Raw genomic sequence first — 26846 nt, 5'->3', positions numbered from 1 at the left:
AAGGAAACACCAAAAACGGCCATCTTTCTTAGAGCCCATGTATCAGTCGCTGTCACTTTGAGCATACAGCTATTCCTTTGATTGGTTCAAGGTGTCATTTAGAGTATTCGGCTTCCTTGGGGGATGATTTTTAAGGTTAGGTAACACAGGCGCATAAGAACCCCAGGACATTATTTTTATATGTTTTAATATTAACAATGATTTAGAAATACTTAGAATGAAAGCCTGAGTAAAAAGTAGTGGAAGCCAGGGAAATCTACGGAACTGCCGCCTCACTAGCAGAGGATCTGATATGCCTTCTATCTCAGTCTCCCTCTGGTTCTATTTCTGGCTAAGAAGGTTATTGAAAGGTCAGGACCAACTGCTGCTGAAGTCCCCAGCTTCTCAGTCTCCCCAGCATTTAATCCTCCCCGCTGAACTTCTGACTCATCTTAACAACCCTTTTCTCCTTCCTCCCCTTTCTTCAGGGCTTCCCTGTGAGTCCTTTGTGAGGCTGCAGTGGTTGTTAAGGCTTTGCTCTAGACCTGTTTGGGCTTGCTTGTGATGTCAGATTTCTGCACTTCAGCCATCCCTTTGTATCCATGGTGATGGATGAAAAACAAGCTGCTTTGCAGTGATCTGAACTTTAATCCGTTTAAATGATGCATGTCTTATTTCTCAGGTGATCCCCACCCTCAATCCTTTAAAATGACTGAAATCTTAGATTAACAGAATAATTAACATATTCACTTTTTCCCTGTTCTAGTCCCTCTTCCCTCTTTTAGTTTTTGTAAAATGACAATGTTCTTATGCCATGAAAAATTCAAATACTCTTTGATCTCAGCACCTGAAAATTTTGTTTGGATGAGGAAATAAATAGCAAAATAATTTAAGAAATAGAAGTCCGAAAGAAAATACAAATGTAAAAAATATTATTTGAAGATCCCTTTCAGTAAACAAACATAAGAAACGGTATTAGGTCATGTAAAACATGGATAGCCTACATAATACAACAGAAAATGACAAAAATTGTAAAACATATGTAAAATAGATGCCCAAAAGTTGGGTCTCTTAACACCAGTAATACTTGAAATTATTTTAGTGATCTGTATTAAATACATTAGTATTTAAACCTAGTATTAAATACAGTAACTTCAAATCTTTCTGCATTCAGGAAGAGAATACCACAGCTTGGTAGTCATTAGCACTTTGCTAACATCTGCTAACCAGTTTTTGAGAAAACAAGAGGGTGGACTTTTGCTCACAGTCTTTTAAAACTATCATTTCCGGCTAAAATTGTTTTACCCTGTGAATTTTCATTATCTCCTATTTATAGCAATGACATTTCAGAGAAGTAAAATTTCCTGATATTTAATATATATATATATATATATATACACATATATATATATATATATATATATATATATATATATATATATATATATCAACAACACAAGACAAGCCAATGACACTGAAGTCAAGACATTTGCACCAGATAGTAAGGTGAAAAGAACAGGGTAATAGTGTCATATGCCTTGGCCCTACTCTTAACACCCAAATGAACTATCGGGGACAGAGTCCAGGTGAACACTAATTCTATGTGGTTATGACATTACTCAAAATTCTTGGTGAAACCATGATAGTTGGGTGACTTAAAAACCTTTCCTTTCTCAGATAATACAAATTTAACAATACAGTTTTTGGAATAAAAATCAATTTGAGGGCTGGGGTTGTGGCTTTAAGAGCTTAAGCCACAGCCAGTGATCCAGACATTCTTATGGGAACCGGCTTGTATCCAGGTTGCTCCATTCCACATTAAGCTCCTTCCTGCTAATGCCCTGGGAAAAACAAAAGATGATCCAAGTGTTGGGGTCCCTGTGCCCATGTGGAAGCCCTGGTGAGGATCCTGGTGCGTGGCTTCAGCCTGACCCAGCCTTTGCCTTTGTGGCCATCTGGGGAATGAACCACTAGGTAGAAGGTTTCTCTCTCCCCTTTCTCATTCTCTTTTTTCTCCCTCACACCCTTACAGATACATATATAGTTCTTTTTTTCATATATACTTCTTTAAAAAGTAATAATAATAAGCTTGAAAAGTGTCTCCAGTCTTCCTCTTGCCACTTTTTGTTGGAAGATGTTGAGTAGAGTTTTTCTACTGTCTTGATATTGTGGATACTGCACCAAACTGTGATGTTCTCTAAGGGGTTGCAATTTATGTCTCAAAATTTGCCACCAGGAGGAAGCTACAGAGACATGGTGCTAAGAGGCCTAAGGGAAAAGTTCCTGTTTCTCAGTGACAGAGTGTACCTAAGCAAAACTGAGCACTGCCAGGGGAGGCACAGTTGATAAGCTTGGAGAACACTGTAACCTTGGAGGCACCGGCTGCAGAGCTGACACGCTGAACAAGAGCTAAGCCAATGCCAGTTCCTCAACCCTAGCCCCTGGCTATTCGTTTAAGAAGATACTTTTGCCCTCTCCACCAGAGCTAGCTGCACAGCCATTTATTGCTCCCAGCTTCGATCATCTTCATGATTCTGGCCTCTACTAAATAGGATTGAGAAAAGAAGTTGAGGGCCCAGCATGATAGCCTAGTGGCTAAAGTCCTTGCCTTGCCCATGTGCCTGGATCCCATATGGGACCAGTTCTAATCCTGGTGGCCCCACTTCCCATCAGCTCCCTGCTTGTGTCCTGGGAAAGCAGTCAAGGATGACCCAAGACCTTGGGACCGTGTACCATCATGGGAGGCCCAGAAGAAGCTCCTGGCTCCTGGCTTCAGATTGGCTCAGCTCTGGCCATTGCAGCCACTTGGGGAGTGAATCATCAGATGAAAGATCTTCCTTTCTGTCTCTCCTCCTCTTTTTTATCTGACTTTCCATTAAAAAAATATATCTTGGGCCTGGCAGCGTGGCCTAGCGGCTAAAGTCCTCACCTTGAACGCCCCGGGATCCCATACGGGCGCCGGTTCTAATCCTGGCAGCTCCACTTCCCATCCAGCTCCCTGCTTGTGGCCTGGGAAAGCAGTGGAGGACGGTCCAATGCATTGGGACCCTGCACCCGTGTGGGAGACCTGGAAGAGGTTCCTGGTTCCCGGCTTTGGATAGGCGCGGACCGACCCGTTGCGGCTCACTTGGGGAGTGAATCATCAGACGGAAGATCTTCTCTGTCTCTCCCCCTCTCTCTGTATATCTGACTTTGTAATAAAAATAAATAAATCTTTAAAAAAAAATTTATCTTTTTTAAAAAAGAAAAGAATTGAATTGTAAATGAGACCTTAGTGTTCAAATTAGACTACAAAAACTGAAAGAAACCAGAGTATTGTTAACTCTGTCCAAATTGTTATAATAATGGAAATCTGAAATTCAGCAAAAGTTAGTGGTAAGGAGTAAGTGGGGAAAAAATGTTAATAACCCCTCTAAGCTGAGACTGCTCAATTAAGAATTAAATTATACGCATAATTCTGATATTTCATTAGTAATTATACAACTTCCTTATCAGCTTAAAGAATCTTTATAAATAACAGTGTATCATATTTCCATTTTATAGATATGCCATTAAAAAAACAAAAAACCCTTTTATGAGCCCAGCACAATGGCCCAGTGGCCAAATCCTTACCTTGCACATACAGGGAATCCCATATGGGCACCAGTTTGTGTCTTGCCTGCTCCACTTCCCATATAGCTCCCTACTTGTGGCCTGGGAAAGCAGTAGAGGACGGCTCAAAGCCATGGGTCAGCTCACCATGTGTGAGACCCTCGAAACTCCTGGCTCCTGGCTTCGGATCAGATCAGCTCTGGCCATTGTAGTCATTTGGGGAATGAACAAAAGGATAGAAGATCTCTCTGTAAATCTGCCTTTCTCATAAAAATAAATAAATCTTTCAAGTATCATTACTGTCAGTATTACATGTCACTGATATTTGAACAGAGATTCTGTTTAGCATTACCTTAGAAAACTGAAATATTGATAGGCCAACTGAGAGCTTTCATGACTAGCTTGCTGGGCTAGCAGCATCACACATTTTATGCTTCCATAGCTTTCCAGTCCATGCGCAGCTTATGGCCGTGGCCTAAGAGGACATCGTGTGTCCCTGCACGAGGACAGTTCTCTCACTCATTCTCTGCTGTATGTCTACCTCCTACAACAGTGCCCAGCACAGGGTAAACACTGAGTCAATACTTTTCAAAGTAAACAAATGGATGTCATTTTAAGTAGAAGCGGGGCATCATTACTTCTCAACTCCCACTACATTATTTTTGCAAAGTGACTATGGCAAAGTAAATTATGGGGCAAGTATGCATTTGATCTGAGAAACAATCAAAGGGGGAGGGTCTATAAGCAAATGACAGAGTTGAAGGTCAAGAGGAAGTTTTAGGTTCCCAACATCTGAACAAATATTGATGTGATCGATGGTTGTATTCTTATTCAGATCTAAATTAACTGATTCAATTAGTAAGATACCTGACTTAACAAGATGGCTGGAACCAGGCAGTGAGCATGTGGAATGCTGTGGCCCATGTAACCCCTCTGTCTCCCAAAGTCCCACTGAAGTGTTAGAAATCCATTAGCAACATGAAACACATTTTTTTATTTTTTTATTTTTACTTTTTTTATTAATTATTATGCATTATGTGACAGTTTTATAGGCTCTGGGAATCCCCCCACCCCTCCCCACGCCCCTCCCCCCTGGTGGATTCCTCCACCTTGGTGCAGTATTACAGTTCAAATTCAATCAAGATTCTTTCCTTGCAAACATATACCAAACATAGAGTCCAGCTACTTATTGTCCAGATGGGTTGAACAGTTTCTTGGGGAGACCATTTCTGTTCCAAAGTTAGAGCTGGTAGAATATCATCCCAGTCAATTAAGAGTCCCAATATAACATTAACAGCAATTTGTAACATTCTGGAATTGAAACCATGTCAATTCCATAATGAAACACATTTTTAAAGATTAAAAACAGCATTAAGGTTGAAGAGCATGCAATGAAGATGGCAGTTATTCAAAAGTACAAGGAAAGTCTGGTAAATACAGGATAGCTAGGATCACACAAAGGAGGAACAAGGGATGAGAAGAACAACACAAAATTCTGTAAGCAAGAGAAACCTTTTCCAGAAGAGATGCACAGGAAGTCCAAGCCCAGAGGCAACAGGTGCAAAAATCATTTGGGGATGGGGCTATCAGCCATGCATTTTATTACACAACGGCTGAGCCAGTGGGACCCTTCATACATTTCTCTACCCTCTGGGCTTGTATTCCCAAACTCACCTATATGCACAGTATAGAAGAGTTTCATATGGCTATGACCCAATACAGTACCACTAGTATAAATTTCAAAACACAAAAAATGTAGCAAAATTCAGGAAGGAACTGAATGGAGAATTCCTGTAAACACCCTACCTAGTTGCTTCATTATTCATAAAAATTAGTTGAAAATATGGTTTAAAATTAGTGAGTAAGTAAAAGTGTAATACATTGTTTTGGGCTAAACAGTAACCATCACAAACAAATGAGAATCTTATATGAATTCAACATGTTATTGATAAAAATGAACATTTCTAAAGGGTGAGATGGGACAGGAGATAAAGGGGGAGTCTTACTAAGACACATTTCTATAATTTAAAAGGCTTCCTGTATTTTAATATAATGTCTCAATAGATTTAGTAAGAGAAAAATTAGGGAAATACACTAAAATGTTGGTAATGGTTATTTTGATTTGTAGGAATTATGAATAAAGTCTTTTCTACAGTTTTTCAAGTTCTATTTTCATTATGCCTGTAGTAGAAAAAGTATATTAAGTAGGGCCCGGCGCAGTGGCCTAGCGGCTAGTCTTCACCTTGCACGCACCGGTATCCTATAAGGGTGTCAGTTCGTGTCCCAGAGGCCCTGCATCCTGTCTAGCTCCCTACTTGTGGCCTGGGAAGGCAGTCAAGGACAGCCCAAAACCTTGGAACCCTGCACCCTCATGGAAAACCCATGGGAGACTCAGAAGAGGCTCTTAACTTCAGATTGGCTCAGCTCTGGCTGTTGTGGCTGCTTGGGGTGTGAATCATCCAACAGAGGGTCTTGTGCTCTGTTTCTCCTCCTCTCTGTATATCTGACTTTCCAATAAGAATAAATAAATCTTTTTTTAAATAATTGCTTCCTCTAAAAAAAGTGTATTAATTAAATATCACAACTATTTGCTATAAGATAGTATTCATGCAAAGAAAGAATATAAAATAGGGGCTGCTTTTCTGGTACAGCAGGTTGAACCACAACTTTAAATACCTGCATTCGATATTGGAATGCCTGTTCAAGTCCTGGCTCCTCCACTTCTATAGCAACGCAGCCTGGGATGCAGCAGACAACGATTTAAGTACATGAACCCCTACCACCCCCACAGGGCATCTTGAATTCTTGACTTTTGGCATCGCCTGCCCCAGATCTGGCTGTTGTGGACATTTGTGGAAATGACCCAGTGGATGCAAGTTCTCTTTCTCTCTCAAAATAAAAATAAATGCAAACAAGCATTTCTTTAAAAGTAATTTAAAACTGAGTTTAACTGAATTTTTAAAAAAAAATAGCTGAAGGAATAATTAAAGAGGCTAAGAGGGTAGGCTGAGCTTTGCAGGTACTGGTTAGACAGAGTAAGAGGCAGATGTTGCAGCTGAAAGGAAAAAATTCCGAATGTTCATAGGAGCAGAAAGGTTGTCGAGTCCATGGGATTTGTTGAGCTGCTCCAGCCCCCTTCCCATTGTAATCCTCTGCTGATCTGATATTCCATGTACTGAGACCTTCAGCTCCATCGTTTCCTGTCTTATTGTAAGCACAAAAAAATCTGACCAGTGAACAGCAGTTTTGGTGCTGATGCAACTGTTAGCATCTCCAGCAAATTTGTCTTCCTTTGTACTGTGTTCATGCTTTTCATTTTCCCCTAGTGGTTCCCAAAAGATCATATCCTTCCATACAAAAGTCAGCTGTCAAGAGTGCTGTGTTAATTGTAGAGCAAAAGGATATTATAGGAACGAAGGTGTGTGACCTGGCAGTTTAGGATGTCAGACTGTCCATATTCCATAGAGTAGACATGAACTTATTTCTGGCCTTGAGCTCCTGCCTCCAGCTTCATACTAATGGAAATCTTGGTTGGTAGCCATGATGGCTTCCGGCCAATCAAACAGGAGTTCTGGATTGCCTTCCTGGCCACTGACTTCAGTGCTGCTTAGTCCCAAGTGGTTGCAGGCACTTGGGGAATGAACCAGCAGATGGGGGCTCTTTCTTCCTGCCTCTCTTTCTCACTTGCCCCCAATCTCTTTTCATCTGCCTGTCAAATAAATCAACAACTGGAAGCATATCAACTACTCCAGGGAAAGAGTTTTAGAAATACCTACCCACCTGAAAGTCTCCAAAGGTTCTTCTGTTCTTTCCTTCCTTCCTCTCACCCTCCTTCCCTTCCTCTCTCATTCTTTATCTTTCTTTCTTTATCTCTTTCCCTTCCTCTCTCCTCTCTCTCTCTCTTCCTCTCTCTCCCTCCCTTCCTTCCTTCTTCTCTCTCTTTCTTTCCATCTTCCTCTTTCTCACTTGAAGGAACACCAAAACATTATGCAATAAATCAAGAAGGGGAACTCTAAGGGACAGAAGCAAAACATAGCTCTGGGAGAGCCTAATTGTGCAGATAGAGATGTTTTCCTAGTTTCTATGTAGGATCTTCAATGATGTACAGTTTTCTGAGAAAATGAAACAAGTTGATTCTAGTTTTCAAGAACTCTTCATCCTAAAGAAATACTACATTATTATATGGTCTGTTGCCAGTCGTTTCTTAATGATCACTTTTTAAAATTATGTAGTCAGTTGAGCTATGTTAAGCAACTCCAACTCACAAGTGTAATTCTCAAGGGTCTTTGGAGAAGCAAATGGTTGATCTTCCTCCTTAGGTTTCCTTTTGTGGTCACAATAAATGTATCAACTGTATTATGCTTATTTTTCTTTTTCTTTTTTTGAAAAGATTTTTATTTTATCGGAAAGGCAGAACTACAGAAAACAGGAGAGAGAGAGAGAGAGAGAGAGAGAGAGAGAGAGAGAGAATGATCATTCATCCTCTGGTTCACTCTCCAAGTGGCCACAAGAGCTGGAGCTGAGTGGATAGATCCAAAGCTAGGAGTCTCTTTTGGATCTTCCATGTGCGTACAGGGTCCCAAGGCTTTGGCCATCCTCCTCGTCCTGCCCAGACCAGAAGCAGGGAGTTGCATGTGTAGTGGAGCATCCAGGACAGGAACCTGCACCCATATGGGAACCCAGTGCTTGAAAGGGGAGGATCAGTCAACCAAGCCATTGCACCAGGCCCTATGCTCATTTCCTAAGACATTAAAAATATCAAGTAAGGGGAAGAAGGAAAAAAGGAAATAGCATTTTATCACAGAATTGTGTCTATCAACTGCTAAAAAATGAAAATAATAAATGAAAATATTAGATTATCATTTCTAGACATTATAAAAAGCATTGTTTTTTACATATGGAACTCCAGAGGTTGAAAAGAGACATAATTTCTAAGTCGCAAGATTTGTGCTGAAGAAAATAATTTATGCAAAAATATTAATAAGCCTTTCTAATCTCTTGACAAATTGTACTGATAGTCATTTGAGGGTTCTTGTTTCTGGTATATTCTTTGAAATTCAATAGAGGATTTATTGAGGCATCTGCAACAGGAATAAAAATGCTGATTTGACATTTGTAATTCAAATGTACTTTTCTTTAAATCTTAAAGTTCAGTCAATTGGAATATAAGTTTAAACATGCAAAATTCAATAGCTTTCCTATTAAAAATTGATGAGGTTAGGAATACACTTTGAAGTCAAGAGGCCAGAAGTTGTAAATTGGTACAAGATTCAAAGACTCAACATTTCAGTTCCCATATAGTGAAATGGAAATTATACTGTCCACTTCTTCAGGTGGTTTTGGAGATTAAACTAGGTAATTACTTAGTGCCTACCAAGGTCAACAAATGTAGGTATAAAACCATTTTTCTAAAATTAGTGGTATCTAGCTAGAGAATATAAGAAACAAATACTTTTATACAGATAAATATTATTATTTGTATCTAGCAATATCTTACTAGAGTATATAAAAGAAAATAGATTTCATTTACTTATATTCTGTAATCTACAGAAATTTCAAACTAAAATATATCATATCCTCATAAAGGAAAACTGAGTAATTTAAAGAGATCATACAATACCAATGTGACTCATAGGCTAGTTGACATTCTACAAACTGTTTCTTTAAAAATTTGAAAACCATCTTAATAAATATAAAGACAAAATATGTTTTTAAAATGAAAAAGTAATAATTATGAGAAAAGAAAGCTATGCCATTTCAAACATTAATGTTGTCATATTTACATTAACATATAACATTGTCTAAAAGCATTGCCATATTAATAAAAATATGATAAAGAAAATCTACCAAATCAAATTATTATTCATCAAATGATTCTGAGGCATGCCATGGGTACAGGAATCTTTATTCATAACCTATACCTGACACAGGCCCAGCAAAGACATAACAAGTAAATCTAGAAGAGTAAAAATTCAAAATATAAGGCAGCAAAAAATGAAATCAAATATTTATCTAGTTTCTGCAAGACACATTCTAAAATTAAAGTCAGAACTCATGTACAGAAAACAGTTTAACAAATTTTATCTTAAAAACTATCATTTCTGGGGCCTGCTTTGTGGCCTACAACTCTAAGCAATTACTTAATTAATTACATAGGTTAAGTAATTGCCTACTACTCTAGCATTCCATCTATATGCTGGTTTACAATTCAGTTGCTATACTTCTAATCCAGCTCCGTACTAAATTGCCAGGGAAAGCAGCAGACGATGGCCCAAGTGTCTGAGCTCCAGCCACCCAGATGGCGTTCTGGGTTCCTGGCTTCATTGCAGCCATTTGGGAATGAACTAACAGATGGAAAACCTCTCTGTATCTCTTCTTTCTCAGTACTCTGACTTTCAAACATGTAAATAAAACAAATGCAAAGTTAGCAAATAAAAACTACAATAATTTCTGCCATAATAAGAGCATAATCACATTTACAAAGTAAACAGCAAACAAGGAAACAGACACATTAAATATGACAAAATGTTAGTCTATAAAGATAACAGATATCATTAAAACATAAAGACTCCACTCAACATCAGAAAAACCTATGACTAGATAATTGCCACAGAAGAAATACATAATTACAAAGAGAAAAGTCCAATGACACTAAAGGCCTTTAATAAATTCTCAAGAGTAAGCTTTCAGCAGAGCAATTATTTATTTTTTATTATTATTATTATTATTACAAAGTCAGATATACACAGAGGAGGAGAGACAGAGAGGAAGATCTTCTGTCCAATGATTCACTCCCTAAATAACCACAATGGCTGGTGCTATGCTGATCCAAAGCCAGGAGCCAGGAACTTCCAGGTCTCCCACGCGGGTACAGGGTCCCAAGGCTTTGGGCCAGCCTTGACTGCTTTCCCAGGCCACTAGCACTCAGCTGGATGGGAAGTGGAGCTGCCGGGATTAGAACCGGCGCCCATATGGGATCCCGGGGCGTTCAAGGCGAGGACTTTAGCCGCTAGGCCACCTGGCTGGGCCCTTAGCAGCGCAATTAAATTGCTGCTTTGAAAGTGCCCTGCGTTCAAGTCCAGCTGTGCTCTCTATTCCAGTTCCCTGAAAAACAGCACACTGAGGCATGTAAAAGATGATAGATCATGCATTAGGACGGCTGCCATTCTCGTGGGATCCTGAATTAAGTCCTATTCTGTGGTTTTAGCCTGATTCAGTCCTGCTTTTTGCAGGCATTTGAGTCATGAACCAATGAATGGATGATGATGTGTGTGTGTGTGTGTGTGTGTCTGTCTGTCTGTCTCACACTAACTTTTCAAATAATAATTAAAATTTAAATTTTAAAAATAAAAATTCTAGGGCCCGGCATAGTAGCCTAGAGAATAAAGTCCTCGCCTTGCACGTCCCAGGATCCCATATGGGGGCCAGTTCTTGTTCCTGCGGGCCCTTCTTCCCATCCAGTTCCCTGCTTGTGACCTGGGAAATCAGTCAATGATGGCCCAAAGCCTTAGGACCCTGCACCTGCATGGGAGAACTACAGCTCTTGACTCCTGCTTTTGTATCAGCTCAGCTCCAGTCATTATAGCCATTTTGAGGAGTGAATCATAAATGGAAGATCTTTCTTACTCTGTAACTCTGCCTTTCAAATAAAAGCAAATGAATACATTTTTTGTTTTAAAGGGAAGAAAAAAGAGAGAAAGAGAAAGAATACTGAATCGGTCAGCTTTGTGGGTAGCACGTAAAGTCTCCACTTGCAGTCAGTGCCAGCATCAGCATCTCGTATCAGTTGGTTTCCGGCTGCCCCATTCTCTATCCAGCTCCCTGCTAACATCCTGGGAAAAACAACAGAAGATAGCTCAGAACAACTCCCTGAAGATACATCTGGAAAAGCAATGAAGGATTGCCCAAATACTTCAGTACCTGTATCCACATGAGAGACCCAGATGAAGCTTCTGGCTTCAGCCTGGCCCAGTCCCAATACTTGTGGCAAGTATACCAGCAATGTAGCAGCAGATGGAAGACTTATCTCCCTCTTTCTGTCTCTCCCTCTCTCTCTCCAGCTCTACCTTTCAAATGAAATAATTTTTTTAAATAAAAAAGGGAGCTAAAGATATTGTGTATAGCACAGTTTAATGTGATATATAATATATTATGATACATAATAAAGTTTTGCAAGACATTAAAATATAAAATTAATGATGAGGAAATAAATAAAACATTTAGAAAAACAAAACTAAATATAAAAGATAAAATGTTCAAAAATCTCAACTCTTAAAAAAATGTGAAAACTCCTAACTTTTTGAATAATAGAACTAAGGAGACTTTTTTATTTCTTTTTCAAACTACAGGTTCTGATTTATCTATAGTGAACATGTTTGACTTTGATGACAAAAAAGTACTTCTGAAAGCTCAAAAAATATTATTTTTACAATAATTTATGCTTTTCTGCCCATGTGAGAGATATACAAGACAACAATGGTTTATTTACATTTCCTGACTGACTACATACAGTATTATAAGATCCCTGGGTGCTCAAGTGGAACATTATAATATACATTCCAACAAGACAGGACAAATAGATGAAAATCTTTGAATTTGCATCAGCATATTTAAATAGTGCCAAAAACTTATATAATATTTACAGTTTATTTCAAAACTAAGTGTTGATAAGGTTATGGACAAAAGAAGAAATGCACAAATATAAAGGTTGGTCATGTTTTAAGCTTTAATTAAAATTGACTGCTCTGTGTGCTTTTTGCCTTTCTATTTCAGAATAATTTGAATGGCTTATGACAAAAAGCTAATTTGCAGCTATGAAGATATTGAATTTTTTAAATTATTAAAACATAAAAGACTTACACTCTAAGCAAAAAAGAAATTCACCATGAGTTTTCAAAGGATGTTTCCAATGTGAAATCATTTATAACTTCGGAAATTATTAATGGAGAAGTTAGAAAACTAGAGCTATTCTCCTGGCAATGTTCCCAGATTATAGTAAGCTTTACTGTGCAATAGCCTTCCAAGGATAATTATGTTTGCGATATTTACATGTGGACTAAATGAATGGTAGAAGAAAGAGCACTGTAATTAGTAGTGGATAAGCTTGTTAGCATCCAACCTTACTTCAGCCAACAAGCATTAGCTGTCTGGAGAATGTATTTTCCTAAGTAAATTTTAATAGTTTATGTGGCAATTATTCATTTATATGTCTCATTTGGCATGTAAAACTTTTTCTAGAGTGCTTCCTGGAGAAAAGTTACCCTAATTGCAGGGAGCTTGGAATTATTCAGGCCGGAACAGACAGATGATTATATATATTACATTTTTTTTATTTTGAAGCTTACTTATTTAAGGACTTAGGACCACTCAAATTTGACTAGGCTAACATTTTCCTTGGAAACATAAAGGAGAAAATGCTCACTATGTAAATTAAAATCACAAATAAGAATTTCCCAAGGCAAAAATGTAAGTATTTCAGCTTATTGTTTTTGCAATGAAAGTCCAATGGATTTCACTTGTTTGAGTGATCCACCTAGGGCAAGAGGCGACACACTTATGAATACTGAGTGACAATAAGAGACACCTGTGGACAACTGCTCCAGAGATGGTTTGCCAGTAGAGACAGTGCAGGTAAGACCCAGGTCATCTGTATTTCCAAGGACCAATCACTGTCCAATAAAGAGATGACTCCTTAGAATGCAGAAAGGCAGCACCTTGGTATCAAGTCCTGCTCTCTGTGGTAACATAAATATACCACAAATATAGCTTTAAATATCCTTTGGAAAGAGAAAAATGATGTATTCGAGCTTATGTATTTTTTTTTCTGAGAGACAAAGAGAGAGGAACCCAATTACTTGTATCGTCACTGCTGTCTCCCAGGGTCTGCATTGGCAGGAAGGCTGGAATCAAGAGCCAGAGCCAGATGTCAAAATTTGGTGCTCCAATATAAGATGTGGAATAGACTAAATTTCTGCCTATTTGAGAGTATTTAAAAAAATTTTTTTGCTTGTTTATGTAAAAGGCAGAGCAACAGGTAGAGAGAGAAATGAGACAGAGAAATCTTTTAGCTTTTGGTTCCCTCTCCAATTGGTCTCAATATCCAAGGTGTCCCAGCTTGAAACCAAACCTAGAATTCCATTCAGATCTCCCACACAGATGCCAGGGACCCAAGTACTTTGATCATCTGCTGCTGCCTTCTCCACAGACTAACAGGAAGCTGCAGCAGAAGCAGAGAAACTTGGACCCAAGCTAGCATTCTGTTATGAGATGCCAGCACCACAAATGGTAGCCAAAACCACTAAATCACAAAATCAGTCCCTGTTTTTGAGGGCATTTAAACAATAGAGCCCATTAATTAAATATAGCCTTATATTAACATTGCTTAAACAAGACCTCCGTACTCTGTGAAATAGGAAAGATAATGTCCTTAACTGAGCTTTAGACCAATGATGACATGATTTTGCTTGGCAAATATTCAGATGAAAAACTGAGATGGACATTCCTGTACTGTGGATGTCCTTTAACATTTTAGTATGAAAATGATAAGGCATGTAAAAATAGAATATTATAGTAAACATTCACATATGAATCATTGAATGAGAACAGTGATCAATAGTGTGGTTAAAATTATTACTGTAGGTCATATCTGATCCTTTTACTCTATTTTCTAGAATATCAAAAGCACAAGCCTGACAAATTAGACAAGCAACTTAATGAGCAAATTTCAAATTAAAAGAATTATAGAGATTTTATCTCAAAGGTTTCAGCAGTAAGAAAGAACTAGTTTCTGGGAGAACATTGCTTTCTGTTAGACAAATTGCTGATACTGTAAAGCAGAGCAAATCAGACTACCCAAATATCCATGAGGAAAAAAAAAAAAAGATAGATGTACTTCCCATGGCCCAAAACGAAAAGAGAAAAAGAACAAGTCAGCAAGTGAACTTTTCAAAGAACCACGAAGGAACAATTTTGGATCCATAAAAGAGGAGCAAGTCAGGAATGAATACTGTTAGCAGAATAACCATCTATTGCAGACACAAAGAAAGAAGCAAATGGGATAAAAGAATCAGAACTAGAGGTGACTAGTAAGCCCTGTTGAAGAAAAGAAATGGAAAGAGTTCAATCCAATCAAAGGACCTGGAGGCAAAGATATTTCGGTTACTGAGGCATACCTACCTACTGCTTAAACCTTGGTATTCAGAAAATGCCATTAAAGAAGAAAGAAAACAAACAAACAAACAAGCAAACAGTTTCCAGGGGGGAATGAATGGTTGATTCATAGCTGGAATAAGGTGAATATAAAGTGAACCTGGAACATTGAATATGTCAGAAAATAAATAGAACTAAAAAGGAGGAGGAAAAAGAGCGGAAGAGGGAGAAAAGGGATGGAGAAGGATGAGGAGGAAAAAGAAGAAATTGGAGAGGAGAGGAGGCCTCTTGTCACGAAGACATAGAAGCCAGAACGAGGGGCACTTCTTGTTGGTCAAATCTGGGTACAATTCAAATACCAAGATAATTAAGTACACTAACAGGTATAATTCATTGAAAAATTTGTATTAGTAGTATGCAAATCAAGGGGCAGCATTCTGATCAGAAATAGATCATATAATATAAATATAAGAAACAAACCAAAATGAGATGTTTTCTTAGACAAAAAAGGACTGCATACTTCAAATGATATGCCTTATGTCATTTCATAAAAGATGAAGAAAAAAGACTATGAAAACATTCCTTCCAGAATAGAGACTAAAGGGAAATGACAATTAAGCACAATACCTAACATTGAATAAGATAATTTTCTAAAGGAAACAAACATAATATAAATGACAATGATTTAATAAATTGACAAAATTAGATTGGAAAACTACAGTTTTATAGTCAAATATCAAAGTATTACACTGGGCCCGATACAGTGACTCAATTAGTTAGCTAATCCTCTCCCTCAAGTGCCAATTTGTGTTTTGACTGCTCCTCTTCCCATCCAGCTTCTATTTGTGGCCTGGCAAAGCAGAGGATATTGGCTCAAAGCCTTTGACCCTGCACCCACATAGGAGACCTGGAAGAATCTCCTGGCTCCTGGCTTCCGGTTGGCTCATCTCCAGGAGTTGTAGTCTCTTGGGTAGTGAACCAGTGGATGACAGTTACCGTATCATAGAGTGCAAATTTAATCTATTATTCTTATTTTATATTAGTAAGTTGTGACCTGATAAAGTCACATACATTATTGTAAGTCATGAAGTTGTTAAGCAGTTAAAAAAAAAGAAACATTTAAATTCACACCTCTTGGTAACTACAAAATGCTGCTTGCTGTATTTTTGTCTGTGTGTATATTCTTACAAGGAAAATAAATCACATTTTAAAAAGAATACTGTTCCACTACAACAGAATTCACTCACTGTCATTTTTCCAGCACCTGGAAAACTGAGGACACATGCTAGGAAATACTGGTGGAATGAATGAACAGATGGAAAAACAGGTGCGAAACATCAGCTATTTCATTATCTTCAGTAGGTTAGATGGTAGATAAAGGGACAGGCTGTTGTTCACTGTCCTAAGTACACATCAATATTTAGGTTATCTTTTAATTATAATTATGAAAAGAGGTTTATTTGAACTACAAACCAGTTTTGATCAGAGACAACATGATGTTATAGAAAGAACAGTAGGGCAACATAGCTGAGTGGAATTAGCATCTCAGCTCTGCAATCAGCTGGCTTGGCAGCTTTGGATAAGTTTACTTTAACTCAGGATAGCATTAAAATGAAAGGCATCTTCAATCTTCAATCTATTCTAATACTGTGGGTTAATCTTACACACTCCCAGCAAAAAAAAAAAAAAATACTAATTTTGCAAGATTCAGTTGTGAGCATTTGGTAATTCCTTGCATTTTAAATATATGATATTCTTCTAAAATTTCTCATTTTTTCACATAGGTCATGAAGACACCAACAAAGTTGAGCTATAACTTCTTGGCGCAGCCATTTTCATCATCCAGTCCAGGGAGGTAAAATAGCAGACACTTTGATAGGGCATAAATCAGATCTAGCAGCAAAATTATTCATAAAATGGTACCAAGGCAGGACATTAAAATGTAGAAGGTAGTGAAATGTCACTTCAGCACACAGTAGGTCAATTGATTAAAACTTTTCTGCATAAAACTATTCATTCTATTTACTTGTTTTCTCAATAGCCTGGCTACAGCCGTGAAATCTGTATCAGCTAACACAATCTAATCTTTCAATAATTTCCATTGGTGTGCTTATTGCTTTTCTGAGCCTTGCACCACCATCGTTGCATCCATTCTTCGAATGGCAATAATATCATAGAGAGTGGTGACAGTATGAGTATGAAAAGAAAATTAGGTCAACTGTAGGAATTAAGACTCTTCATGATTTTTAAGGTTTGTTTGCTGGGGTAAGAAAACCAGTTGGAATTCAAATTTAACTTGGCAAATAATTTTTGATGCTTGAAATATGCAGGATTGGATGCTGGCAGAATGACCAATAGGCAAAAATACTTATTTCAGAATAGTTTATGATGCTTATTTAACTCTGTGGCTTTGATTATAATATTTTCTCTTCTGAGAATGAATTTCTTCCCATTTTATTTTTATGTATATATTAAAGATTTATTTATTTTTATTGGAGAGGTAGATCAGATTTACAGAGAGGAGAGACAAAGATCTTTCATCTGCTGGTTCACTCCCCAGGTGGCTACAACAGCTGGAGTTGAGCCAATCCAAAGCCAGAGCCAGGAGTTATTTCTGTCCATAAGCAGGCCATAAACAGGGAGCTGGATAGGAAGAGGAGCATCTGGGACACAAATTGGTACCATAAGGGATCCCTATGCTTATAAGGTAAGGATTTAGCCATTGAGCCACCATACTGGGCTCTGTATATATACCCTTTAAGAATAAGCTCAGAGCCACCATCTGTTAAAAAATCAAGCCCTTCAGTAGTCATTTCCCACCCTAACTTTTGGGTTGGGAGTGTGAAGTTTTGGTCAGTGAGGAAATAGTAAATGTGACATAAGCAGACAATTGAAAAGCAATTACTCACAGTCTGTCCATGTTTCAACTTCCATAACCATGTAGAACCTATGGCAGCCTGCTGTCAGCTTAAGGTATGTGACCAACTTGTCTTCAACAAATAGATAGCTAGGTGAGGCCGTTTGTAAACAACCAGATCCCACTTTGAAATTAAATATCTCATTTAAGTGTCTCTAAAAGCATAGGCAAGAAATCACTGAGGCATACCTTCAGCTGAAGGTTTCCTTGCCCTGTCTGAGGATGGTTAAGGGATTTCACCAAGTTAAACGGTGACACTGATGACTCCGAATGACTAATTACCAGATTCAAGGAGTCATTTGCTTCTCCAATAGAGAAAATCCTGCTGCCTAGAGGGGATTGCTTAGGAAATTCTGGGTCTGGGGCAAAATGAACTACCCTATGCATGTAAACTTCTCCATCACCAGGGTTACTGAAGCCCACTTGACCAACCAAAGGAAGGTCATGAGAACCTAATCTTCAGGGAGCCGGGGAAGTAAGCATTAGCTGCTCAGTTCCTTCTCCTGCACTTTGTAGATAAATGCCCCTTTCTTCTACCATGCAGATATTAGTGCTTGCTTTTTTGTGCATAAAGTGTGACATTTTGAAGAAACACATTCAACTAATTTGTGAGATTGTTCTGTAGCCACTGGAGATTGCCAGGTGAATATCATGAAGCGAGTAAGTCTAAGTGATAGCAAGGAAAGAACATTATTGTTACAGCTAAAATGGTCAGTTTAAGAACTGTGAATAATAAATCTTCATGCTTCTAAGGGACTACATTTTCTTATCATAAGCAACAAATTAACTGATATAAAAATATGTGTAAGTTGTATGTTGTCGCAAGACATTTCTAAGATCTGTGACAGTGGTTTATGGCTCAGCCACCAGTGCTGAACCTGGAAAAACTGCAGCTCTTGCCTATTAGAAAAGACCAGAATAAGAGCAAGAAAACTCTTTAAAAAGCTAGACAATGTTGAGGAACTATTAGCAGAGACCATAAAAAGCAGTGAATAAGTATATAAATTGCTATAGTAGGCTGGAAACATGGGAACTCATTGTATAAACTAGTGAAACAATAAAAATTTCAGCTGCGGTACCTTGGAAACTAGAAAATGATCTTAATAAAATTGTGACTTTGCCCAAAGAGATTTCTGGGAACTGACAACAATTTTCTGCTAGCTATATGTCAGAAAGATGCTGCAAGAGAAACAAAAGATAGAAGAGCTATTTCATTTGTAAATAGAATTTACAACACAATGGCCTTTCCAAAATAAAAGTCATATAAAAATTGTACAGTTTTACAGCGTATAATGTCAAGTTCCAATATAATATATATACTTTGGAAAATATCCTATCAGGGTTAAAGTATCTATATCTTCACTAATTTTGTACTTCAGTTTGATGAAAACATTTCGAATACCATATCACAATCTTTTTTTTTGAGAGAACAGTGTAGTATATGAACATTATCTATAGCTACTCAACTATGAAATATAATGTCAATACTTCTTACTCCTAACACTCAGAACCCCAACCCTTCTTCTCTGTTCCCCTCTCCAGCTTGCTGAAACCACTATTACTAGAACACAGTTATTTTTATGCCTAGCATAAGAGATATTAAGTATATAAAACTGCTTAATTTTTAAGTATATGAAACTGCTTAACATATAAAAATGCTATATAGTGGAAAAAATTGCATTTCATTCAATTTTTAGGTATTTTGGAATTCAATATTAGAGTTTTAAAATTCTGGATCTATTTATGCCATGAAATTTTATAGAAAAATAATAACCTTTGAGACTACAGGTTAGATAACCAAAGCTAAGAAATGTGTCCAAGTATACACACAATAAGTGGTAGAACCAGGATGTGATCCTGAGCTGCTGGAGTTCAAAGTTAGTATTCTTTCCAAAACACCTGTTCTTCTTTACTGTTTTTTTTTTTAACTTCTTCCAACAAGAACAGCATTTCAAAGGAAATGAAATCTGCATTCGAGACAACAACATGAAACCCTGTATTTATAGCAGCACAATTCACAGTAAGAAAGACGTGGAATCAACCCAGATGCCAATCAACAGAAGATTCGATAAAGAAATTGTGTTACATCTACTCAATGAAATGCTACTCAGCCACAAAGAGGAATTAAATCTTGCCATTTTCAACAAAATGGTTCCAGGTAGAAAACATTAAGCTTAATGAAGCCAATCCCAAAAGGAAAAATATCATGTGTTCTCTCTGATTTAAGATGCCCAATATGCAAAGTAACATATGTATGTACATGTAAACACATACTTACCAGGAAGTAAAGGTCCTAAACAAGATAGGACTTTCAATGAAACTTTTAAAATACACCTCCACAGTATAATGCTACATTTTCTACCTTTTCTGGTCATTATCACGTCATTATATATTTAAATATCAGAAAGTTAAACTTGCAAGCTTGTGCTAAGGGACTATACTAATGTGATAATATGGGGAAAATGTTGGGAAGCAAAAACAGGAAAGAAGGGAGGGGCGATAAGGGAAGCAATATAGAGGAAAACAAAACAAAAAAACCACAGTCATCCAATTAATATTTTCATTTGTAAGTATTCTAAAAAAATAAGAGCTTCACTAGACTGAATACTTTTAAAATTCAGGGTGAGTGATAGAATGACACATTATGTATGAAGGACTAGTGTATGCTTTCTACTTTTGTAATTATAATAGAGGGGAAATTGTGGTGATCTGGCACTTTGTGCTGCTCAAGGTGGACTTGCTCTTTGCGATCTGACCCGTGGTGCCCTGGCACATGTCTTACTATTTCTAACTTAGTGCCTGTATTTTTCCTAGATAAGCCTGTTGCTATCCATCTCTCTCTTTCTCTCTCTCTCTCTTTTTCTGGAAATTCCCATTTATTTAATGAGATAGAATTTCTCCTGGCAGGAGAAATTTCTGGTTATTGTTTCTGGTTATTGTGAAGAATCCTACAATGAGCAGGAGAATGCAGCTGTCCCTTCAACAGATTTTATTTCCATTGTGTACACACCCAGGAATGGGATATGATAACAGTCTACCCAGTCTATGTGGTTTGATTTACATTTTCCTGATTAATAATGTTAAGTATTTTTTCATGTTCCCATGGCATTTGTATGTCTTCCTTTGTGAATTATCTATTTAGACTTACTGCTCGTGTTTAATTGAATTTCTAATTAATAAGTAAATAAATTAATTTTTGCTATTAAGTTGTCTGAATTCCATATATATTCTGGATATTAGCCCCTTGTCATAAACATGGTTTGTAAGTATTTTCTCCCTTTATGTAGGTTGTTCACACACATTTCCTGTGTGTGCACAATGCTTAGTTTGATGAAATTCTTGTCTAGTTTTGGGATCTGATTCAGAAAACTCTTGCCCATTCCAAAGTCCAGGGCAGTTTTCACCATATTTTCTTCTCATATTGTCAAAGTTTTGGGTTTCACATTAAAAGGCTTAGCAAATTTCTAGGGGGCTTTGGTACATCGGGAAAATTGGGGTCTAATTTCATTTTTTTGCATGTGGATATTCAATTTTTCCAGCATCACTTGTTAATAAGACTGTCCTTTTCTCCAGCATAGGTCCTTAGCACCTTTATCAAAAATCACTCAATTATAGATGCATAAGATTAGTTTTAGGGGTCTGTATTTTCTTTCATTGGTGTTTTTATGCTATCGTGTTATTTTTTTAGCTACTATTTTTAGAGATTTTATTAATGAATATTTTAAAACTACACATTCTAAAACATTTTTTTCCTTTTCTGCATTTTTCAATGTTGTTATTTTCAAGGTATGGTTTTGTAGGTATAGGAATACCCCCGTTCACTTCCTCTTCCCCTCCATCCCCCACACACCATTCTCCCCCATACCACTGCAGTACTATATTCCTCCAGCAACAGTCGCAAGCCCAACATTCTGCTGTTGAAGTGTATCATGACATTGCATTTATTAGCAATGGTGGAAAATAAAGTATTATATTGTCAATTTTGTCAAGATATATTTAACGGTTTCACTGGGAGTCCTCCTTTTATTAGGGAGTAGAGATGCATACTGCAATATATCTTCACTTCATATGCTAGTCTGCATTAGCAGTGCATCTATGAGAGTATATGTATATCCATGTTTACCTATATATCTGTTTTTCTATTTTGCATAAATGTTGCCTTATATCAGAGAAAACATGTGCTATTTGTCCTTTGGGGATGCTATTTCAACTGCAATATAGTTTTAATTAAGGTAGTGTAGTAATTATTGCTTTATTCTTTTTGGTCAATATCACATTTGATATTGTGAGATCTTGTGTAGTTCTATAGGATTTTTAGTAACGGTTTTTCTAATTCTATTTTTTTTAAGTCATAGAAATTTTGATAAGGATTGCATTGAGTTTGTAATTAGATGTCAGTGGTGTGTACATGTGATGTTATTCCAATCCATGGACATGAAATATCTTTGCATTTCTTTGTGTCCATTTTGTATAAATCAGTGATTTATAGGTTTTATTATAGAGCTCTTTTGTATCTTGGATTACTTTTTTAAAAAAAGCATGTGTGTGTGTGTGTGTGTGTGTGACTGAAAATGAGATTGCTTTCTTTTTTTTCTCAGATAATTCACTCTTGATGTGTGACAACACTGTACACTGGCTTTTTATCAGCACTTTTGCTGAGTTTGTTTATTTGTTTTAACAGCTCTTTGGTGGAATCTTTTAGGGTTTTCTAAATATAAGACAATGCCATCTGCACAATGACAATTTGAGTTTCTTCTTTCCGATTTGGATGCACTATCCTTCTTTCTATTTCCTAACTTTCTAGCTAGCACTTCCAGACTGTGTTGGGTGAAAGCACTATTTCTTCTTGCTGTATTGAACCTCTTATTATTATAAAATAATCTTCCTGGTCTGTTTGCTTTGGATTTAAAATATATTTTATCTGATAGAAACAGAATTATTCCTGTCTTCTTTTGGATTCAATTTACATGGAATACCTTGTTCCATTCTTTCACCTTTTGCTGATTATGTCTTCAGAAATGAAGCAAGATTCTTGTAAGCAGCCTTCATTCATTCTGTTTATTAATCCTTTCAGGCACTTGCTGTCTTTTAAGTGGGGAATTCATTTATAGCCAAGGTTTTGTTTTTGTTTTGTTTTGTTTATGACTCATTTATTTATTTGGAAGGCAGAATTGCTGAGACAGAGGTAGAGATAGAAAAGCAGGTTTTCTATTTGCTGGTTCACTTCCCAATAGACCCCAGTAGCTGGGGCTGAACTGGACTGAAGCAAGAAGCCTGAATCGCCATTAGAACCTCCCATGTGGGTGGTAAGGGTCTAGGTACTCAGGTCATGGTCCACTGCTTTTCCCAGATTCATTAACAGAACTGAATTGGAAGTTGAGTAACCAAGACTCAATCAGTGCTCACAGAAGAGGCTGTTGCCACAGGAGCCTACAGAGGTCAGCCTCTTGTGCCATTAGGTCGGGTCCCAAGTAGCTCTTATTACTGCTTGCCTACTTACTACTCGTGATACTTGTTTTTAATTTTTATTGTAGCTCCTATCTTTCTCTTACAGTCTTCATTTGTGGGGAAATGACTTTCCCTATGTACTCTGATTCTTTGCTTTTTACTCTTGGTAAGTTTATATATAGATTTCTGCTTTCTGATTATCATGAGACTTTCAAAAGGACCTCCTTGGGCTGTAACAAGCTATTTTCATATGATAACAATTTAACATTTATGACAAAGAGACAAATAAAACACAAAGAAGTTCTTATTAAATAAACTCTAAGGTAACCCTTTCCTCTTGGCATTTTGAATTTTTGATGTTACATTTCATCTCTTTCTAGAATGTCACTTGACATTTTAATGTAGTCAATTACATCTTTTAATCCTCACAGCAAATATATAAATGGCTTAGATACCATCTTTGCAATATTCAAGCATTTTGAATTTGTTTTTAAAATTACTCTTACCAGTGAGTTTAGTTTCTAAATATTTTTTTTGTTGCTTCTTGGATTGTAAAACTATCATTTCTTGCGAAGCACACGTGATGGTGCTAAATTCTTCTGGCTTTTGTTTTGGAATGTCTTTATGTCTTCCTCACAACTAGAGAATAGCTTTTCTAGGTACAGTATTCTTGGCTGACAGTTTTTCCTTTCAGCCACTCCCTCCAGGCCTATAATGCACCTGGTAGAATGTCTGTAGTGAGGCAAACAGCATCTCTTTATGTGTTACTGGCTTCTATCCTTTTGCAGTTTTGGGAATCCTCTCTTGATCTCTAACCTTCAAAATCTTTTTTTTTAAAAAGCTTAAATTCTTTTTTTTTAAGATTTATTTTATTTTTTCTTTATTGGAAAGTCAGATATACAGAGAGGAGGAGAGACAGAGAGAAATATCTTCCGTCCGATGATTCACTCCCCAAGTGAGTGCAACACCAGTGCTATGCTGATCCGAAGCCAGGATCCAGAAACTTCTTCTAGGCTTGCACACGGGTGCAGGGTCCCACACGGATTCAGGGTCCCAAGGCTTTGGGCCATCCTCGACTGCTTTCCCAGGCCACAAGCAGGGAGCTGGATGGGAAGCGGGAACTTCTGGGATTAAAACTGGGATCCCGGCGTGTTCAAGGCGAGGACTTTAGCTGCTAGGCCACACCGCTGGGCCCTAACCTCCAAAATCTTAACTATAATATGTCATGCAGTAGAATTAGCTGTGTTAAATCTGACTGATGACCTTGACCTCCCTTATTCTAGATAGCTGAATCTAGAGAGTTTGAGAAGTTTTTTGCCATTATCTCCTTGCATGTGCTTTCCTTAGCATTTGAAAGACCCTCTTGAACCCAATAATTCAGATATTTCCTCTTTTCATTTTATCTCATAATTCTCAAAGGATTTCCTCTTACTTATTTTTCTTTGTTCTCTTCCAAGTAGATTTTCAAATAGTCTTAGAGTTTACTGATTCTTCTTTCTGTTTGATCTATTTTTCCATTGATGTGTTATTTTTTGTTTTTACTTTTGATTAGTGAGATTTTTTAGCTAAAAAATTTCTTCTTGGTTTTATTTAATTACTTTCATCTCTATCAAATTTCTGTTAGAATGCATACACGTATAACTGACATTTTGATATTTGATTATTGTTTATGGCGCTTTACTTTTGAGGAACAATGGTTTTTCTGTTCATTATTTGCAGAATTTTTTATTTGGTGGAGGACTAAGCTTGTGATATAAGGAAAATTGGAAGTATGTCCTACTAAAAACTAAAAGGATGAAGGAGGAAGATAGGTAGGAAGTATCAGTATGCTATTCAAATATATATGTAAAATAAAAGACACACTATTGTAAAAATTGAAGATAAACAAAAAGAAGTAGGATGGTTCGAGGGAGGGAGAAAGGCAGGTAAGCACAATTATCTTAGAAGTGCATCTATGAAATACATGGAATCTATTCTTTATATTAGTAAACTTTTAAAAATAAAAAATGAATGTTGACTTTTTTTTCTGTTTTCTCATGAATTTCGTTGAGTTTCTTTAAAACAGTTATTTTGACATTTTTATCTGAGCATTTGGAAATTTCAAATTCTATGTGTTAGTTACTGTCCTCCAATTTCCTCTCTAGGCAAGTTTCCCCAGAAGTCCTTGATGGTGTGTATTTGTATTTGTATTTATGTTTTTCTGTGTGTGCATGTTTATAACATCAGTTTCACATTTAAAGATTAGTTTTAGTAATCTGGCTTTATCTCTGACTATTCTAGAATTTCTAAGCAGTCTGTTTATTTTCTTCAGTCTATCAAAGCTTCTATTCAGCACCAGACAGTAGCCTTTGTTGAACTTTACCCCTGGTCCACTGTTATCAATATGTTTTCAATGATTTCATCCTACAATATTGCCCAAACTCAAACTTCTCCCAAATCTGTAGATATTTGTTAGGTATCAACTGCAGATATGCTTTAAAAGGAGTAGCCTAGGCCCAGTGTGGTGGCCTAGCAGCTAAAGCCTCGCCTTAAACGTGTTGGTATCCCAAATGGACGCTGGTTCTATTCCCAGCAGCCCCGCTTTCCCATTCAGCTCCCTGCTTGTGGCCTGGGAAAGCAGTCAAGGATGGCCCAAAGCCTTGGTAACCTGCACTCACGTGGGAGACCTGAAAGAGCTTCTAGCTCCTGGCTTCGGATTGGCACAGCACTAACCATTGTGGTCACTTGGGGAATGAATCATCTGACGGAAGACCTTCCTCTCTGCTTCTCCTCTCCTCTCTATATATCTGACTTTGCAATATAAATGAAATAAATCTAAAAAAAAAAAGGTGTAGCCCATATCTCATAGCCTGTTCTTGGAATTATGGCAGGCTTAGGTTTCTTGTCCTGTGTTCACATACGTGATAATGCTAGATCATGTCCAGAGCTCATAGCCCACAATGACTGGTGAAACCTGGGGGTAGTGATGCCAACTCTGCTGTGATCTGTCTGCTACTGAGGTGAGATACTGCCCAGTACTGCTCACATTGGCCACTGGTGATACTGATTCGGACATTAGGCCAAGTCCATAGACTCTGCTGAGCACTAAAGCAATGAAGAGGCTTGGTCTGCAGCCAATGTCACTGTTAGAATATGCTCTATGTTAGAATTTGTCAGGCTGATAGAGTCCCAAAGCAGTCCTATGCCCTTGCCTTGTGCCCAAGGTTGCATGCTAACAGGTCTTAGGTGGGTTGAGTCTGGGTCTCCTGGTCACCAGGCTCTGTAAAATCCTGGAGATATACAGTGTCCAGGAGAGGCTCCACATGATACTGGGCAAGCCTGGAGACTCAGCGGGCACTGGCCTGGTGTCTGTAGCTTTTGTGCAGGTGACTTAGTATGATGTATAGTTGTTGAAAGTGATATCTTTGCAGGGATATATGAGCACTGGTTTGAATGCTGGTTGTTCCATTTCTGATCCAGCTCCCTGTTAATGTTTCTGGGAAAGCAGCACAAGACGGTCCAAGTATGTGGACTCCTGACACCCATGTGGGAGACTGGATGGAGTTACAGACTCTTGGCTTTGGCCCACACACACCTGGCTGCTGTGGCTTTTTTGTTAGTGAATCAGCGAAATGAATCTCTCCGGAGAGACGTCTCCCTCCACAGTGACAGGAGGGGGCTGGTTCTAGCGGAGATGGGAATAGAGCAAGATGACAGAGGATGGGCAAAGGGAAGCACACGGAGGAGGCACACACATGGACACGTGCCTACTTTGTGGCCATGG

General features: G+C 37.6%; 1 protein-coding gene across 3 annotated transcripts in view; it reads right to left on the bottom strand.

The window, feature by feature from the left end:
* LCA5 (lebercilin LCA5) overlaps positions 1-26846 on the bottom strand; it is an 83708-nt gene that overhangs the window by 46295 nt on the left and 10567 nt on the right. For 2 of the 3 annotated variants that reach the window (XM_058661192.1, XM_058661183.1), the window contains exon 2: positions 13154-13304. The exons of the other annotated variant lie outside the window; for it this stretch is intronic. The gene's annotated coding sequence lies outside the window, so the exon portion shown is untranslated. The remainder of the gene's footprint in view (positions 1-13153; positions 13305-26846) is intronic. 3 annotated transcript variants of the gene reach the window in all.

The sequence above is a fragment of the Ochotona princeps genome, chromosome 1 (genome assembly GCF_030435755.1).
Source record: "Ochotona princeps isolate mOchPri1 chromosome 1, mOchPri1.hap1, whole genome shotgun sequence".
In the NCBI taxonomy this organism is placed as follows: Eukaryota; Metazoa; Chordata; class Mammalia; order Lagomorpha; family Ochotonidae; genus Ochotona; species Ochotona princeps.
Note: the sequence above shows the minus strand (reverse complement) of the source record. Positions and strands in the feature narration are given on the sequence as shown.